Raw genomic sequence first — 9,619 nt, 5'->3', positions numbered from 1 at the left:
CACACACACACACACACACACACACACACACACACACACACACACGGCCCAACTCTGACCATTTTACAGATTCCTAAACTGAAGCTCAGGAAGGAGGCTGTGAACTTTCTAAAGATCACCCAGCTAATGAGCATAGCCCTGTCTCCAGCCACCCTCTCCCCTCCCTTGAGGGGATCTGTCCCTGCATCCCACCAGCCTTCCTCCAGGCCCTGCCCAGCAAGGAGCCACACAGTGAACAGGGTGGCCTGAGTGAGCCATCCGCCCCTCCCATTTCCCCGGATCTGGAGGTGGACTCTGCTCAGAAGATGGAAGTGAACCCGTGGTTCTTTCCCCTCTCTCTCCTCCTACACCCCACTCCCTCCTTCCTATCTCTTCTCTGCTTGCTCTCTGTTTCTCTCTTTTTCTCTCGCTCACACTGTCTCTCTCTCTCTCTCTCTCTCTCTCTCTCTCTGTTGCTCTCCCTGCCCCCACACCGGCCCTTGACACACTTTCCCCAGGGAACCTGGCTGTGTGTTCCTCTCTGTGTACCAGGGGCTCTCCTGGGAGCTTCCCCCACTGATGGTGTCCCCCCTCTGGAGCATGGGGTGATGGTCAGTGCAAGGTCATCGTCCGGGGCCAGTTCTAGACAGGGCCTCTGTCTCCCTCTGTGCACATGGCCAAGACACATGATAGGCGTGGTCCCACAAACGTTCCCGTCCCCAAGAACCAGAGTCATGGAGTGATTTGAGGAGCTATGTAAGAACTTTATTCACCTTTGAAAAGGGTCCTTCCTCCAAATCTTGTCTCTTCTACCCCTCCCCCCGCAAACCTCCCATGCCTTGTGTCCCCCAGGGACCCCCATCTCAACCCCCTGTCCTGACCGCCTGCCCAAAGCTCTCAGACTGCCCCCTCCCAGAGCAGATTGGGCCTGTGGGTCTTGATTCTGATTCACCCCCAAGGTGTCACCAAAGGACCACAGCATTCTTAGTTAACTTTGGCCTTGAGGTCACCAGGAGTCAGGCAACCTGGGTTCAAATCCCGCCTCTGTCCATAACTGGCTGAGGGTGTTAGGCAAGTTACCTCTCTTGGCCTTATTTTTCTTCATCAGTGAAGTGGGGATAATTACTGATTTGTAGTTGAAATTTAAGAAAGAGATGTTACAAAAGAAACCGGGGCTAGGGTGACATGTTGCTGAATTCATGGATTGGCTAATTTACATACAACAAAATGTCTGCTCTGCATGGGCCCTTTATACTTACAGGGAAACTGAGGCTGGGAGAAGGGAGGCCCACCTGCTAAGGGTCTGACAGCAAGAGGCAGCTGCGCCCAGACTTGAATTCTGGCCTGGCTCTCAGCAGTTACTCAGTGCAGATTATCAAAGACAGCCGATTCCAGAAGGGAGATCAAAGGCCTGCTTCTTTATTCACAAAGAGAAATCCTCATTAAAACATGGCCAACGGCTGAGGCAGCCAGGGAGACGGGCCACGTATGCACAAAAAGAGAATTAATGATCCCAGGCAGACTGTGCCGAGCGGCAAGGGAGACATTCAGAGAGTCTGAGCTGGGGAGAGCTGGGGCCAGGGCAGGGGTGGTCTGGGAGGGCTTCCTGCAGGAGGAAGGGACTCAGGCCAGCCTTGTGGGGGAGACGGGATGTCCAAGGAGAGTTGACTACAGCTACTATTCATTGAGGACCTACTGTGTTCCAGGCACTGAAAGGATGGGGAGCCTATTCCCATTTTCCAGAGGAGAAAACTGAGAGGTAAGGGACTGGATTGATGCCATAGGGCAAGCCTGGGCCAGAATTTAAACCAGTTCTGGGGTCCCCATACCTCCAAGCTTGTCACCGCTGGGCTGTGCTGCCCATGTAGGAATAGTGTGTGTGCATGTGTATCTCTGAGCATGAGAAGAGGATGAGGTCATGGTCTGTCACCAATTTGTCAAAAGCAAAGGGTTTGGGAAGTGCGGTGGAAGGGCCTGAGAAGGGTCTGGCTAGAACAGCAGGTTGGGGGCAGTCTGAGAAAAGGTGCTTCAAAAGTGCCGGTTGGGGCTTCCCTGGTGGCCCAGTGGTTGAGAGTCCGCCTGCCGATGCAGGGGACATGGGTTCGTGCCTCGGTCCGGGAAGATTCCACATGCCACGGAGTGGCTGGGCCCGTGAGCCATGGCTGCTGAGCCTGCGCATCCAGAGCCTGTGCTCCGCAAGGGGAGAAGCCACAACAGTGAGAGGCCTTCGTGCTGCAAAAAAAAAAAAAAAAAAAAAAAGTGCCGGTTGAAGTGTTCATGCAATCACCCATTCTTTGATTTGACCAAATATTTCATGAGCGTGTACTATGATACAGATACTTTTCCAAACACTAGGGACACAGCAGTGAAAAAACAGACAGTACATGGTCTCATGGAGCTGATCCCTTGGGGGGAAGGATGGAGAGTAAACACATAACTAAATAAAATCATTTCAGATGGTATATTAGTCTCCTAGGGCTGCTGCAACAATCTACCACAAATTGGGTGACTTAAAACAACAGAGATTTATCATCTCACAGTTCTGGAGGCCAGAAGTCTGAAATCAAAGTGTCGCAGGGCCCTGAGTCCTCTGAAGACTAGGGAAGAATCCTTCCTTGCCTCTTCTAGCTTCTGATGGCTCCTGGCACTTCTTGGCTTGTGGCAGCATCACTCCAATCTCTGCCTCTGTCTTCACATGACCTCTTCTCTGTGTCCTCTCCTCTTCTTATAAAGACTCATTCCATTTTACAGAGGAGGAAACTGAGGCTCAGAGAAGAGAAATGACTCACTGGAGGTCACACAGCCAGGGGCTGGGGAGTCAAGTCCAACTGATCCCCAAGGGTTATGTGGGGACCCCGATACTATACTACATGTAGGGGGTCTGGACACTCACTACTTCTATGGGAGGAAGGCCCTAAGCTCCAAGGGCGTCCACCCTGGGGGAATGGCTCTCACCTCTGTAAGGTCCTGGCCCTTCCCCTGGCAGCAGCCCTGTGGCTTTCCTTTGGCGACCCGCCATTCTCACTCTCTGTCTATGCAATTTGGGAGGGGCTGATCCTGCTGCCCCCACCCATCCCACCTCCGGCTCCAAGAGTGGGCACACCTCCCAGGCCTGGCCAATCAGCATAGGCCATTCTCCTATGGCAGTGGTGACTGGTTCAAAAATGGGCACGTGACACATATCAGGCCAGTGAGAGTCTACCTAGGAATTCTGTGGACAAATATTGGGAAAAAGGAGCCCTCTTTTTTTTTTTTTTTTTTTTTTTGCGGTACGCGGGCCTCTCACTGTTGTGGCCTCCCCCGTTTCGGAGCACAGGTTCCGGACGCGCAGCTCAGCGGCCATGGCTCACGGGCCTAGCCGCTCTGCGGCATGTGGGATCTTCACGGACCGGGGCACGAACCCGCGTCCTCTGCATCGGCAGGCGGACTCAACCACTGCGCCACCAGGGAAGCCCAGGAGCCTTTTTTTTTACTGAGCTTGCTATACAGGAAGCCATCTTGCCAACATGTGGGCAGACGATGCTTGGGGATCAAGCGCTTGAGGAGGAAAACAGGTAAGAGACGGGTGGCTGATGACATCACTGGTAGTCCTGGATCCAGCCATGCCAGAGTGGGGCTAGCACATGGGCAGAGCTCACCCAGTTGCCCGAGGAAGGACCAGCGCAGCCTGGAATTAGCATTCTTACAACTCAGGTCAGTCGTAAGGGACCTCCCAGAAGCGTATCAGAGCACAGGACCGATGTGCTCTGTATTAGAGGTCAGGCCCATGGCTTGATGTGGAAGGACCCACATCGCGTTCACCTGGTCCAGCACCTGCCTCTACTTGGCAGGGTGTCCACATTCTCAGAACACAGCAGAACGGCTTTTGGGGCCTTTCTCAGTGATGCACTGAACACACTGCTCCCCTGAATCGCCCCCACCCCCATTTGAGCACCTTGCGCACCCAGCTGCTGGGTCTCCAGCCACCCGCTCAGCCACCTGCTTCTCCCATGTCCCCAGTTCTCCTCTGGGCTGAGCCCTCGCTGAGCCTCTCCTGGGCTGCTCCTTGGAGCTGGCTTGGATTACACAGTGTTTGCTCAGCAAGGCTGGGAGGAGACAGACCCCCACCCCCATCGATTGGCTCCTGCCCGGCTGGTGTGCAGCCTCCAGGCAACGCACCCCTTCCCATCTCCCTTCTGGTCTCACAGCAGTGGTGGGTGCACCCAGCTTGGGGACCTTCCCCCAATCCCGGCAGCTCTGTCCTCAGTGACAGTCTCCCTCCCAAACAAGCTCATCTCCTCCATTACCCAGGTGCCAGTCTCTGGGTCCTGCCTGTGGGGTTCGAACTCAGGTAGTTCCCAACACGATTCACCATCTGCTCCCCAAACCTTCCTCGACCAGAGCCCTGACTGGGCAGCCAGCACTCAGGCGCCTGAGCTGGGGCTGGAGCTGGAGCCTGCTTCCCAGCCCTGCAGCCAAAACCATAACCCCAGGTCCCGCCTCTCAGCCCCACTAACACCTCTCAACCCTGCCCCTCGTCTCCAGGCCCTCAGGCAGGGCTCTGCCTCAGCTCAGAGGGATGGGATGCAAAATCTGCCTCTCTGCCTCCAGGATCCCCTCCTCCCATTCATCCTCCTCACGGTGTGCTCCAGGGATCCCCTTTCAGGGAGTTGGTGAGGTCAAATTTTTTTCATGATAATAAACCAGACATAAAAGAGATCTGCAGGGACTTCCCTGGCGGTACAGTGGTTAAGAATCCACCTGCCAATGCAGGGGACACGGGTTCGATCCCTGGTCCAGGAAGATCCCACAAGCTGTGGAGCAACTAAGCCCATGCGCCGCAACTACTGAGCCTGCGCTCTAGAGCCTGCGAGCCACAACTACTGAAGCCCATGTGACACAACTACTGAAGCCCACACACCTAGAGCCCATACTCTGCAACAAGAGAAGCCACCGCAATGAGAAGCCCGCTCACCGCAACGAAGAGTAGCTCCTGCTCGCCGCAACTAGAGAAGCCCGCGCGCAGCAATGAAGACCCAACACAGCCAAAAAAATAAATAAATAAAATAAATAAATTTATTTAAAAAAAAGAGAGAGAGATCTGCAAAAATGTAAAACAATGCCACTCTGCCCAGTCTATACTTTTATTTTGGAAAATACAGTTATCTTTCATAAAAAGGTATTTTTTATTTTTAAATGTAATGGGTTTATTATTGTTACTTTGAAATGAACAAGTAAATATTTTAAAGTTTTCTCAGTCTACTGGATTGAATCCAAGCCCCATGGCCTTTTAAAGTTCCCTGAAGGTACTGTTCCCTCTTTTGTCTCCAGATCTCTGCCCACACTCTTCCCTCTACCTCAAATACCCTCTTCATTTTCCTTCACCTGGCTTCCTTCACCTATTCCCTCTTTGAGATGACAGTCAGACATCACTTCCTCCAGGAAGCCTGCCCTGATGCCTCTCGTCTCCCCTGTGCTCCCAACCACTCTCACACTGCCCTCTTTCAGAGAGCATAGCGTCTCTGTTTTGGTGTGTCTCCCCCATCAGATTGCAAGCTTCTCTCTCACCTCTGTATGCCCCACCCCTGGCACAGAGCCTGAGCACTCAGTAAGTGCTCAGTGAATTTTTGAGCTGAATGAAAAGTCTGTGACAGGTGGATAGATATTATTGGTGGGTCCAGGGTTCCTGTGTAGGAAAAGCTTCGAGGACACTGCCTTGTTAAAAGGCATTTCCGAGGGTGACTAGGGCATTCGGTTTTAGTGGTTCTTACAGAGTGAGTCATTGGAACTCTCTGAGCCTCCATTCGCTTACCTGTGAGATGCCATTAATGACAATACCTGTCCTCTCTACTTCTCAGAAATGTTTTGTGAAGCATGAAGGGCTGTGCACGTGCAAGATTTTCATGATCACTATTAGAAATGCAAAGGAACTTGGAGATGACAGGACAGCCTTAATCTTAGAGCTGAGAAAGATCTGAGCAACTGACTCATCAAACCTCCTCAACTACAGGTGAGAAGACTGAGCCTTGGGTAGGAGGAGTTATTTATATAATGTCACACAGTGTCATGGACCACAGCAGGGCCATTTTCCATTCTCCATTCCTAACCCTGTATCTCCCTCTGTCAACTCAAGGGACCCCAGAAACTGGTATCCTCACCTGGGCATCGACTACTTGGTTACCGTTCCGGTCTGTCCCAACTTGCTTGAAGAAGCCCTTCCCCTCTGTGCCTGTTTTCACATCTGTCAAAGTAAAGGCCTGGATGGATAAGCTCCAAAATATGTTTCAGTATGATTTTTTTAATTAATTAAATTATTTATTTATTTTTGGCTGTGTTGGGTCTTCGTTGCTGCACGCAGGCTTTCTCTAGTTGTGGCGAGCAGGGGGCTACCTCTTTGTTGCGGTGCGTGGGCTGCTCATTGCAGTGGCCTCTCTTGTGGCAGAGCATAGGCTGTAGGCACACAGGCTTCAGTAGTTGTGGCACGCGGGCTCAGTAGTTGTGGCTCATGGGCTCTAGAGCACAGGCTCAGTAATTGTGGCACACGGGCTTAGCTGCTCCGCGGCATGTGGGATCTTCCCGGACCAGGGATGGAAACTGTGTCCCCTGCATTGGCAGGCGGATTCTTATCCACTGCACCACCAGGGAAGCCCCAGCACTCTTGATACTTTTGATGAAAGTGATTAGTCAAAATTGTGAAATCCTATAGCCAAAGTCTTTTAAATATGGTATGCATATCCTTTGGCCTAGAACACTTCACTTCTAGGATCTTATTGTAAGGAAATAATGAAAACATTGAATGTTGTTCATTGTTTATAAAAGAGAGCGAGACAGACAGGCAGAGAGAAGTGTCCAATCAAAGGACACTGGTCCTGGCAATTGCCAAAGATATACACAATGGAATAATTCTGCAACCACTCAAACTGATGACGTAGGAGTGCATATATAGATGTAGAAAAATATTGACTAGGAAAAGCAGATGATAAACAATATAGGTAGCACATTCCTATTAATGTTGTTGTTTCAAAATTATGTTAAAAAAACAAGCAAAAGATTCACTAAAATGTTAAAGATGTTATCATTGGGTGCTGGGATTATGGGTGATTAAAAAATATATCCTTTTGGGGTTGTTTTGCAGTGATTGTATATTACTTATAAAATAAGACAACAAATAGAATCAAGTCCCTTTCAGCTCTGAAATTCTAGAATGTGGGGCTCTTCCCTGGTTGTGTCCTCATTAATATCATCTTGTTTGTTTTGTTTTGTTTTTGTTTTTTGCGGTATGTGGGCCTCTCACTGCTGTGGCCTCTCCCGTTGTGGAGCAACAGGCTCCGGATGCACAGGCTCAGCGGCCATGGCTCACAGGCCCAGCCGCTCTGCGGCATGTGGGATCTTCCCCGACCGGGGCACGAACCCGTGTCCCCTGCATCGGCAGGCGGACTCTCAACCACTGCGCCACCAGGGAAGCCCTCATCTTGTCCCTCTCAGCCTTAGTGTGAATCATGGAAAACAGGAGCAACAGTCAACTTTAGAGGAATGTGGATTTGGTGGGGAAATGCCGTGAACCTTTGGCCAGGACATGAGCAGTGGAAGTTGTCATCCATGAGAAGGCTTTTCTGTGACTGCAGAGGCAGGAAACCAGGTGTCAGTGCAGACAAAAAAAATTCCTCAGGGTGTGAAATGGGACTTGGAGTAGGGCCCACCGGGAGGGGACAGAGGGCAGCTGTCCAGCAGGACAGCCAGTCCTGACACGGGGAATTCCAGCGACCAGAGCATCCCAGAGCGATTTGGCTGCAAGGCCTTCAGAGCATTTGCTGCTCCATCACCCCTTTTATACTCAAGGAAACTGAGATCCAGTCAAGTGGATCAGCAATGCCTTTAGACCTACCTGGGCAAGAGAAGCCCTGTCCCTAGGCCCTGCATTTTGTAAGCAGTGCTCGCAAACTATCTATTGCAAAGGACTGTTTGGCTTTTAAAATTTCCAATCTGTGGCAGACTGAACGTTTTATAAAGACAATAAAAATAAATTACTACTAGTAAGGCATCTAAAATAGTCTAATTCATAGAAACAGAAAGTAGAAGGGTGGTTCCCAGGGGCTTCGGGGAGTTGGGGGGGGGATGGGGAGTTTAAATAGCATAGAGTTTCCATTTTGCAAGACGAAAAAGTACAAGAGATTTGTTTCACAACCCTGTGAATATACGTAACACTACTGAAATGTTCATTTAAAAATGGTTAAAATGGTAAATTTTGTTATGATTTTTTTTACCACAATAAAAAAAGTTTCATAATTTACAATGATATAGATGCCAATACATAAAATTCTATTTTGAAATGACAGTCAATGCTTCATAAAGCAACGGTACTAAACTTGTTCAGGAAATGAGAGAAACGCATTGTATTTGTCTTAGAACATTTTATAAAATACTTACAAAAAGATGAATGACTAGGAAAGTGAACATGAGCTTGGGTGTAGCAGCAATGGCCATGAAAGTTGTGAAACACCCTCGGTTTCTGCACAGCTCCTGCACCAGCCAAGGTCCACCAGACCACACATGAGTCATCCAGAGACCTGCATGTCACACTGCAAACAATTTATTAAGGAATCCTGGAGCCTCGGTCACCTGGCACAGCACACTCTCATGCCTGACACTGTTCAGGTCCCAGGGAGGAAAGGGAAACGCTTCTGCTCATCCGTTGCTGTGTCCTCAACACAAAAGATGGCTACATTCAAATGCCACCAACACTTGTGGGTTGTATGACTGTTGACGTTACCGATGCTCCCTGCTTTGGAGCACCGGGAGGCTTTGAACAGTAAGAAAAGCCTTTGCTCTTCGGTAAGAGAGAAGACTAATTGACTTCTTAGATCCTTCCTCTTAGCACAAACGCAGTAAATTCCCAATGGTACTGAGTGTCCATTTCCTTGCTTCTTTTCCTGTTCCAATTTGTGGTTCCAGAGATACACAAAAAAGGGCATGGTATCCAAAATGCACAGGGCAGCTGGGGAACATTTTGCAGTATTAAATAATTCATATTATCCTTAAATTGGTATATATGAAGGTCCAGATGTGACAAACTTAAAGCATGACACCAATCTCTCACATGAGTGTTGGATCTAGATATTGCTTTAAGAGACAGTAAAACTCAAGATATATATGATAGGATTTATACGAGGAACTCAAAGAGTTTGTAATATTTTCCACAATAATCATAATTTATCAGATGCAATCCCATTACAACATTTAAGCTTGCTATGTGAAACTCATGGCTCATTTCCTAATCTAAACATTGCTTTTTGAATATTATTGACAATTTCTTCTTACGTCTCAACAGAGCAAGTGTTTCCCAACTGAAATTAATTTAAAACTATCTGAGAGGGGCTTCTCTGGTGGCGCAGTGGTAAGGAATCTCCCTGCCAATGCAGGGGATGCGGGTTTGAGCCCTGGTCCAGGAAAATCCCACAGGTCGCAAAATAACTAAGCCCATGCACCGCAACTACTGAGCACGCGCTCTAGAACCCGCGAGCCACAACTACTGAAGCCTGTGCACCTAGAGCCTGTGCTCCGCAACAAAAGAAGCCTCCGCAATGAGAAGCCCACACATCGCCACGAAGAGTAGCCCCCACTCAGCGCAACTAGAGAAAGCCCGCGCAGCAATGAAGACCCA

Source organism: Lipotes vexillifer, unplaced genomic scaffold (assembly GCF_000442215.2).
Source record: "Lipotes vexillifer unplaced genomic scaffold, Lipotes_vexillifer_v1.1 scaffold496, whole genome shotgun sequence".
In the NCBI taxonomy this organism is placed as follows: domain Eukaryota; kingdom Metazoa; phylum Chordata; class Mammalia; order Artiodactyla; family Lipotidae; genus Lipotes; species Lipotes vexillifer.
This window is presented reverse-complemented; position numbering follows the sequence as displayed.